The sequence below is a fragment of the Nematolebias whitei genome, chromosome 2 (genome assembly GCF_014905685.2).
Source record: "Nematolebias whitei isolate Nwh7 chromosome 2, NemWhi1, whole genome shotgun sequence".
Classification (NCBI taxonomy): Eukaryota; Metazoa; Chordata; class Actinopteri; order Cyprinodontiformes; family Rivulidae; genus Nematolebias; species Nematolebias whitei.
In genome coordinates this window covers 54,331,305-54,342,239 of record NC_056499.1, presented here as the reverse complement: position 1 = coordinate 54,342,239, position 10,935 = coordinate 54,331,305, and positions in this window count along the sequence as shown.

Here is a 10,935-nt window from a genome sequence, read left to right as displayed (position 1 = left end):
GCCTGCAACTTCCCTCAGCTCGTCCAATAACTCTGTTGAGTTCATGCAGTCCACCTGGTCACCATATAGATATAAGGAATCTGTGAGCAGCTTCAGAGCTGTGTCAAGCCAGTCCTTTTTATCACATGGAGCAACATTAGTATTCTCAGCTTTTGTTAAATCTGCCATGGTTGTATTTACTGTTCAGCAAAACCTATCTGGTTAAACCGTTGCAATCTTAGAGTTTTTCAACAAGTAAATGTTTGTATTTAAGTGAGCAGTGAGTTTCACACACTATTTTAGCTCTGGTTTCCATCAACAGTATTGTTATAAGCCAACTTTTCAATAAATGGGCACCTGTGTTTAGGCTTTACCCCATGAATATTGTAAGTAAATGCTTCCTGTGGCAGTGTTACTTAACATGAGCTTAATTCTAACAGATACAAGAGCCAGGCTATTTCAGTGTTTATTTACTCCAACGCACTTAAAATTAATAAACCTGCAATATTTTCTAAGAAGTCTGACAGCAACTTTGTAGTTTTAAACGCTCCTTAAGCAGTTTAATTTACCAGAATTTGCTATTTAAACAGTAACTCATGAACCAAGCTTGATTAACATTTAAAAAGAATAAATGAAAAGCGAGTTTGCAGCTCTCTGTTCTGAAAAACTGTTAAACTCTATTTTCAACAGCAGGTGGCGGTGTAAGCTTACTTTTACTGGTAGGAGTCACTGACGACTTCCTGTGAACCAAAAAAAAATAAAATAAAAACTTCCTGTGAACCATCCTGTTGACATCCGGTCGTTAGCCGTTAGCTACGATTAGCAACGCACGAACCCGGTCCAAATCAGCATTTATGGACGGATTTAAAGCTTAACGTGGCGTCGCTTCAAAAGCACGCTCTTTAGGCATACACTCATCAGGTTAGGTACGAATGTCAGGGCTTTATTCAGCTGTTTTAAACCACTTAAAGAAGACTCTGTTAACAACAAGCTTCATTTCCGGGGTCACGTGACTTTACAGACACGTGGACATCGGGGGTGGGCTTTTCGCACTGACGCCAGCGTGAGTGGACGTACACGGCGTTACGTCACCAGCTTCTCAGCAAATCAGAACGTTCCAAACAGCGGTCCTCTACCAATCACAGCTCGTGTGTACTCGCCTGAAGCTAGCAGTTAGCTTCAACAGTCCGGTCACATTATCGCTCATCAAAGCTTCGAAAATGCACATTTAACTGTGGGAATGTAGTGAATCAGCGTAGAAACAGCTCTGAGTCGGCGCTCAGCTTCACAGACAATGTTTCACCATTTAAAACACGACTCGTTCGAGTCCAGTAAACAGAACCGGGTCAGACCACCGAACCCCCGTGCATGCTAGAGTTTCAAACAGAATGATGCATCTTTCTCTCTGCTTACAGATTTAATACATACACAGAATGACAATTTCCAGCTTCAAAATGAACATCAACGCAATTCTACATCTTTCTGAACACCACAGCCGTGAATTATGTTTTTACCAAGGTCAAAACTTGGACTTTTTTATATGCCAACATGACGAGTTATTCCACAATATCTCAGGTCTCAGGTCACACATAATTTATCTCTTCAGAAACATTACGGGCCACCATTTATGTAGTGAGCTAAGGTGTTAACTTCACTACTAATTAATTATTCTTAAAGCTAGTTCAAGCACAAAGAATATTAATTGTTTAATTACAACGGATTCTTTCTTTTTCCGAGTTAAATTTCTGCCATGTGACCAAGATAACTGTGAGTGGAATGTTTAATCAGTGACATGAGATGCCATTTTATCTTTGACCCATCAGAATAAATGCGGTCATTTATTTAACAGAATCAAAATTTTACATCAAAACATGTACACATTGATTTGCTGATCTGTTTCTGATTAATAAACTTGGCACGCTTTACTAACAAGACAACAGAACATTACTGATTGAGGCTGATTCATCTCTGAAGGCAGCTAATTTGTTTTACTGGCTAATAGAAGTTTAAAGAGAAAAGAAATAGATTTAAGGATGAAAGTTATGGGTGGAACCAGAACATTGCACCCTTCCTCCGACATCCAGCTCAGCTTTCCGGTACACTTCAGGACGTCAACGGCTTGTTACCTGAGATGGTGGATACCTCCACTCCGGAACAGAAGTCCATTAGTACGCTCCCTTTTCAGCGTCTCCGGGTAAAGTAGCTGGGGGTCATCAGAAATCGTGACGAAGTACTCGGTTCCACCGAATAAGCTTCCTTAGAAGTGGAGCATTTACTGCTCGGGTTGAGTCACAGCCGAGGCAGGCTGTGACAATGCTGGACTGGAGAGACCTTTGGCACATGGTCAAATCCATCCACTACTTAGTTGAGTCTCAACTCTGACTGAAAGTTCCAGCAAGACTGGAAAAGACTAAGACTTCGAAGAAGACCAAGACTGAGACTGAGTTCCAGGACTTAGAAGACTCCAAGACTCCAAGACTGAATAGTTCCAAGAAGTGTTGCCTTTTAAAAGGGGTATCCACTTTCTGTTATGTGGTACTTCCCTTATTGGTTGAAACAACCAGCAGGGGTGTGGTTCTAGTGATGTCAGAGGGTCACTAGAAGTCAAGAGACAGCAGGAATGTTTTTAAAAAAACGGTTAGTACAGACAGAGAAATATTATGACGAGGTGAGACAAAGCAGGTGCCAGTTGCTCTTATTTACTATCTGAGAGTTTTAAAAACAAGACACTTCATTCCAATAACTCGTCTCTGTTTGTCTCTGACTTTCGACCGACATCCACTACTACTCCTCATTCAGACAGAAGACTAAATGCACACTTATTTTGTAAATAGGCATTTAACTGTATGATCAAAAATCTAATGAGGTTTAAAAATCATTAATACTGTTTCACAGTTGATTTAAATGAGTGGTTCACTTCAACATTTAGAAATGGTATGAACTAAACACACTTTTTGATTATCAAGATATTTTAAAATAGTACTGATAATGTAAAAAAAAGAGTGTTCTTTCAATTGATTAATTCAGGATACAATTAAATAGTCTCTTGATGAGATAATTTGTATTTCTGGATTCAAATCCATGAAATAACAGTTCCTGTCCCCTGAAGGTCTTCGGAGACAGATTGTTGTCGGAGGCCTAGTTCACTACAGTGGCCCTAAGGTGTAAATGAACAACATTTGAAAAAACAGAATTACAGTGCCTTGCGAAAGTATTCGACCCCCTTGAACTTTTCAACGTTTTGTCATATTTCAGGCTTCAAACATAAAGATATACAATTTTAATTTTTTGTGAAGAATCAACAACAAGTGGAACACAATGGAGAAGTGGAATGAAATTTATTGGATCTGTCAAACTTTTTTAACAAATTAAAAAACTGAAAAGTGGGACGTGCAATATTATTCGTCCCCTTTACTTTCAGTGCAGCAAACTCACTCCAGAAGTTCAGTGAGGATCTATGAATGATCCAATGTTGTCCCAAATGACTGATGATGATAAATAGAATCCACCTGTGTGTAATCAAGTCTCCGTATAAATGCACCTGCTCTGTGATAGTCTCAGGGTTCTGTTCAAAGCACAGAGAGCATCATGAAGACCAAGGAACACACCAGGCAGGTCCGAGATACTGTTGTGGAGAAGTTTAAAGCCAGATTTGGATACAAAAAGATTTCCCAAGCTTTAAACATCCCAAGGTGCACTGTGCAAGCAATCATATTGAAATGGAAGGAGTATCAGACCACTGCATATCTACCAAGACCAGGCCATCCCTCTAAACTTTCATCTGGAACAAGGAGAAGACCGATCAGAGATGCAGCCAAGAGGCCCATGATCACTCTGGATGAACTGCAGAGATCTACAGCTGAGGTGGGTGAGTCTGTCCATAGGACAACAATCAGTCGTACACTGCACAAATCTGGCCTTTATGGAAGAGTGGCAAGAAGAAAGCCATTTCTCAAAGATATCCATAAAAAGTGTCGTTTAGAGTTTGCCACAAGCACCTGGGAGACACACCAAACATGTGGAAGAATGTGCTCTGGTCAGATGAAACCAAAATCGAACTGTTTGGCCACAATGCAAAACAATAGGTTTGGCGTAAAAGCAACACAGCTCATCACGCTGAACACACCATCCCCACTGTCAAACATGGTGGTGGCAGCATCATGGTTTGGGCCTGCTTTTCATCAGCAGGGACAGGGAAGATGGTCAGAATTGATGGGAAGATGGATGGGGCCAAATACAGGACCTTTCTGGAAGAAAACCTGTTTGAGTCTGCAAGAGACCTGAGACTGGGATGGAGATTTATCTTCCAACAAGACAATGATCCAAAACATAAAGACAAATCTACAATGGAATGGTTCACAAATAAATGTATCCAGGTGTTGGAATGGCCAAGTCAAAGTCCAGACCTGAATCCAATCGAGAATCTGTGGAAAGAGCTGAAGACTGCTGTTCACAAACGCTCTCCATCCAACCTCACTGAGCTCCAGCTGTTTTGCAGGAAGAATGGGCAGAACTTCAGTGTCTCCATGTTCAAAACTGATGGAGACAAACCCCAAGAGACTTGCAGCTGGAACTGCAGCAGAAGGCGGCGCTACAAAGTATTAACGCAAGGGGGCCAAATAATATTGCACGCCCCACTTTTCAGTTTTTTATTTGTTAAAAAAGTTTGACACATCCAATAAATTTCGTTCCACTTCACGATTGTGTCCCACTTGTTGATTCTTCACAAAAAATTAAAATGTTATATCTTTATGTTTGAAGCCTGAAATGTGGCAAAATGTTGAAAAGTTCAAGGGGGTCAAATACTTTCACAAGGCACTGTACATTAGGCCAAAGTGGAAGTGGCCAGAATCACATTAGAAAAAACAGAATCACATTAGAAAAAACAGAATCACATTAGAAAAAACAGAATTACATTTGAAAAAACAGAATCACATTTGAAAAAATGGAATTACATTTGAAAAAACACAACAAAAACAACAAACTCACAACAACATTTGAAAAAAAAAACAGAATTACATTAAGCCAAAGCAGAAGTGTCCGGAATCACATTTGAAAAAACGGAATTACATTAAGCCAAACAGAAAGGTTTTTTTTTTTACTGTATTAATAGCATAAAACTGAGCAACAGAACAATATACAGTACACACACATCAGAGATATGTGTGTGTACTGTATATTCTAAAAAAGCTGTCAGGTCCTCTAGATGTTCAAAAAACAACAACAATAAATAAATAAATAAAATCGTAGAAACGTTTCATCTTTCATCCGAAAGGCTTCTTCAGTCTGACGAGCTGTATTCAGCTCAGTCTTATAAATAGCACCTTCTCATAGTGGGTCAACCAGTTTGTTGTTGACATTTAAATAGTTGTTCACATAATCAAGAAGGACCATCAGCCTAACAATGGATCATTAGCACCCTGATGGCTGCTTGCTATCCACAGGAGGCTGAGTGAAACTAGCAATAACAGCATTGTAAGAGGGGGACAGTTGAACATGGAGGCCTCCAGAGGACCTGACTTAACTTTTGTAGATTTTTCTACCTGGATTATTGAGCATGCATCAGGATGTACTGTATATTGTTCTGTTGTTTGGTTTTATGCTGTTAATAAAGTAAAAAAAAAAAAAAAAAAAACCTTCCTATTTGGTATCCTGATGCATGCTCAATAATCCAGGTAGAAAAATCCAAAAAAGTTCAGTCTGGTCCTCTGGACATTCAAAAAAACCCAAAAAACAAAACAAAGCAAAAAAAATGTAGAAACGTTTCGTTTCTCATCCGAGAGACTTCCTCAGTCTGAGGTGCTGTATTCAGCTCAGTCTCTTAAATAGCACCTTCTCAGAGTGGATCAACCAGTTTTGCTGCTGACAACCAAAACCAGCTGCTCACATGCTCAAGAAGGACCATCAGCCTAACAGTGGATCATTAGCACACTGATGACTGTTTACTGTTCACAGAGGGCTGAGTGATACTAGCAATCACAGCATTGTAAGAGGGGGGCAATTGAACACGTAGGCCTCCACCCCTGTTTAACGATGGACGATTTCTTTTCACAAAGATGGCCTCCTTTACTCCTCTCTCAAACCATCATTCCTCTCTGTCCAGGATGTAAACATCTTCATCCTTGAAAGAGTGACCGCTGGCCTGGAGATGAGTGTAGACCGCAGAATCCTGGCCTGATGATGTTGATCTTCTGTGCTGGGCCATCCTTTTGGCCAGGCTTTGGGGCCCTTTTGGGGCTTCCTATTTGGCTTAATGTAATTCTGTTTTTTCAAAAGTCATTCTGTTTTTTCTAACGTGATTCTGTTTTTTCAAATGTAATTCTGTTTTTTTCTAATGTGATTCCAGCCACTTCCGCTTTGGCTTAATGTAATTCATTTTTTTCTAACATAATTCTGTTTTTTTTTTCTAATGTTGTTGTGATTTTGTGATTTTTTTGTGTTTTTCTCAAATGTAATTCTGTTTTTTTTTTTTCTAATGTTGTTGTGATTTTGTTATTTTTTTGTGTTTTTTTCAAATGTTGTTCATTTACACCTTAGGGCCACCGTAAGATACCAACAAAAAAGGTTATATCATGTCATCTGGACCAATTTCTTTAAGGGAGAAACATTTTGTATTCCAGCCGTCTTCCATCTTTTGCATGTGCTAAAAGCCTGCTTCTGAGATTCCAACAGTTTGTGATTATCTACCTGGATGATTGAGCTTACAACTTTTTTTTTTGTTGAATATCAATGTATATACAGTAATGTTATGATTTAAACCCAGCCCTTGATGCCCATAAACCAAGCAGGCTGGGATTTTTCCCAGTTCTTCCAGGTGGCCACTCTGGGCCATGCATACAAAAATATGCATTTACACCCAAAATAATTTTCAAAAATTAATAGAATACAATCACAGGGCTCACTGATTTCTGACTGCATCTGAAGCTTTGCCCCTTTTCTCTGTTTTGAGTCACTAATTAGTTTTCAACAGTCAGAGCCCATTGAGATCCTGTCTTTAGGAGGGAAGGAGCATGATTTGGGTTAGGTTGCAGCATTTGGAAGCTCTGCATAAAGGAGAGCATCCTGTGCTCCAGCATCAACGTGTGGCATGGAGGCTGCACAGCTGCAGAAAGAAAAACTTTGCAGAGAGTGATGAAGGCTGCACAGAAGATGTTGGAGTCAGCCTCCCCACCATCACAGACATCTACACCTCTAGATGCAGGAAGAGGGTCACCTGCATCATGAAGGACCTCACTCACCCAGCACACACACTTTTTGCCCCACTCCCCTCAGGAAGGAGGTTGAGGAGCATTAAGTGTAGAACCACTAGACTGAGAAACAGCTTCTACCCTGAGGCTGTTAGACTCATGAATCTCTAATCAGGATAATCACAGTGAAAAAATCACATCATGTTGCTGCTGATCTGTTTCATGTTGCTGCTGATCTGTTTCATGTTGATGTGTTCATTCGTGCTCACACAGATTCATGTTCGTGCTGCTGTTCGACGTAATGTTTTTATGCTTTTAGTGCTCAGTGTATTATTTAGCTGATGTTTTTCTTAGTTCATATCTTAGATCTTATGACTGTTTTTCTTTTACATTTTATTGTTGGATGTAACTGGGACCATGTGTACATAATCTTGTTCCACCACATTTACCACATGAGATGCGAATGACAAATAAACCTCTCTGACTCTGACTCTGATAATCCTACCAAGGTGCTACATGAATTTCAGCTTCAGTTCTCTGAGACACAGTTTTGATTCTTTAAAATAAAAACATCTGACCACAGACCTCAGTCCAGCCCAACTGATCCTCTATTTACATTAACTTTGAGCATTAATCTTCATAATTCCTGCAGAGACAGAATTCTGTTTTTCCGGTTATTAAGGAAAGTTGCTGCAGTGATCGAAGACTCCTGCTCAGACTCAGGTAATTTTAGGTGAAGATGGCCCTCCATCCTTAGAACATACTGGTTTCAAGCACTGGTTTCAAGCCCAACCTACTTTCTGTTTTATCCAGGCTTGTGTTTTACCTCCTTGTTTTGTCCTCTTTAATCTTGACTTGCAGTTTCATGTTGGAGGAGGTTCATATCAGTTCACAAATCCTCCATATCCATCATCACCCACATTCGCCAGTCAGCATCAGATTATCAGATTAACCAGTCTGGATAACAAACGCACATGCAGAGGAGGAAGGTTATGAAAATGGAATTTACTGGCACATTTCTACCTTGTTTTGTTGTTCATTGTGCTCCTCATAGAGAAGTCACGGTCTGGTGCAGAAACTGAATACGAGCTGGTGCCTCAGATTAGATCACAGTGTTCCCAATGTTTCAGTACAATAGTTAAGCCTTCCTTAAAAAGCAAATGTTCTTTTAAATCTTTTTTACTTTCCTGTCAGACATTGTGAAATCAAAATATTTCATATTTTGTCAGGTCATCTTCAATTTTTGATACTACTGAGTTTGGTCATTCCTGCATTTCAGCCAGCAACACATTCCAAAGGAAGTCAGACGGGCAACTGAGGACGGTGACAAAGCACAAAAAGCTGTTTACAGCAGGTGATGATAAAACAGACTGGTCCAAAAGTACACAAAGGACTAAACTCTTAGAGGCAACGATGTTCTGATGATCTCCTGTTTGACAGTTCAATTCAATTCAGTTTCTTTATATAAAGTCATCTTAGGTCATTTGAAGTAAAAAACAGGCTAAATCATCAATCCAATTAAGTTCAAAACAAATTCAGATTTAAATCCAACTAGAGAATTGCATTTCCTGTGAAAATACAGTGTGAATGCTTATTGCTGAAGAACTTTCTGAAAAGCAGCTGAAATTAACTAAAACATGGTGAAATGTAGCTAAAATTGAAGAATAAGCCTACATTAGTAGAAGAAAGCAGAAAGAACACTTACTTGCTCAAGTTTAAATGAGCACAAAAATTAGGAAATAAGCTACAAACCTGAGATGAGTAAAAATAACTTAACAGTAACTGAAAAGGCAGAAAGAAGTGGAGAGAGCACATTTTTGCTGAATTAGGCTGAAACAAGTTTAAATGAGTGCAAAAATGTGGAATTAACTGAAAATTTTAAAATTAGCATGAAAAGCTAAATAATAACTGAAGTAGCAGAAAAAAGCTGAAAAGCAGAAATAAGCTGGAAAAAAAGGATAAGATGAAATTAGCAGAAAAAGAAGTTAAAAGAAGCACAAATATGTAGTTAGCAGAAGGAATCGGAAAGGAGCACAAAACAGCTAAAAAAAACAGCTGAAAATAGCTGAAAAAGAATCCAAAAAAGTTCAATCTGGTCCTCTGGACATTCAAAAACAAAACAAAGCAAAAAAAAAAAAATATATATATAGAAACGTTTTGTCTCTCATCCGAGAGACTTCCTCAGTCTGAGGAGCTGTATTCAGCTCAGTCTCTTAAATAGCACCTTCTCAGAGTGGATCAACCAGTTTGCTGCTGACAACCAAAACCAGCTGATCACATGCTCAAGAAGGACCATCAGCCTAACAATGGATCATTAGCACACTGATGGCTGTTTACTGTTCACAGAGGGCTGAGTGATACTAGCAATCACAGCATTGTAAGAGGGGGACAGTTGGACCCAGAGGCCTCCACCCCTGTTTAATGATGGATGATTTCTTTTCACAAAGATGGCCTCCTTTACTCCTCTCTCAAACCATCGTTCCTCTCTGTCCAGGATGTGAACATCTTCATCCTTGAAAGAGTGACCTCTGGCCTGGAGATGAGTGTAGACCGCAGAGTCCTGGCCTGATGAGGTTGATCTTCTGTGCTGGTCCATCCTTTTGGCCAGTGGCTGTTTAGGTTCCCCGATGTAAGACTGATCACAGCCCTCCTGACACTGAACAGCATACACAACATTATTCTGTTTGTGCCGGGGGACTGGATCTTTGGGATGAACCAGTCTTTGCCGTAATGTATTTTGGGGTTTAAAAGCCACTGGGACGTTATGTTTAGAAAATAAACGTCTCAGTTTCTCTGATACCCCCTCAACATACGGAATGACCACTGGTCTGGGTCTGGGTTCCTCCTTTTCACCTGATGGCTGACTGGAGTCCTGTTTGGGTTTCTTCTCTGCTTTCAGGAAGGCCCTGTTAGGATATCCACATTGCTCTAGAGCCTGTCTTGTGTGGGATTTCTCCTTCTGCCTGGCTCCTGAGCTAGTGGGGACGCTGTCTGCTCTGTGGTACAGAGTCCTGATGACTCCTAACTTGTGCTCCAAATGGTGATGGGAGTCAAACTGCAAATACTGGTCTGTGTGGGTGGGTTTGTGGTACACCTCAGTTTGCAAATGTCCTCTATCAGAGACTGAGACCTCACAGTCCAAGAAAGCCAACTTGCCATTTTTTACATCTTCTCGTGTGAACTTGATGTATTTATCCACAGAGTTGATGTGGTCAGTAAAATGTTGGACTTCCTGAGATTTAATTTTAACCCAGGTGTCGTCAACATACCTGAACCAATGACTTGGTGGTGTCCCTGAAAAGGACGTCAATGCTCTCTTTTCTACCTCCTCCATGTACAGGTTGGCAACAATAGAAGAAACTGGAGACCCCATAGCACACCCATGTTTCTGCCTATAATATTGCTCCCCATATGTGAAGTAGGTTGACTGCAGGCACAGTTTCAAGAGTTGACACAGTTGTTCTGTGGAAAGCGTGGTCCTGCTGCTCAGAGTGGTGTCTGACTTTAATCTTAAACTGACCACCTCTACTGCATCATCAACAGGAATGCACGTAAAGAGTGATGTGACATCAAAAGAGACCATTGTTTCATCAGTCTCCCTGATGACATCCCTCACCTTATCCACAAAGTCCATGGTGTTCTGTATGTGGTGTTCTGAGCTGCCAACTAAAGGGATGAGTACAGATGCCATCCATTGTTAGGCTGATGGTCCTTCTTGACCATGTGAGCAGCTGGTTTTGGTTGTCAGCAGCAAACTGGTTGATCCACT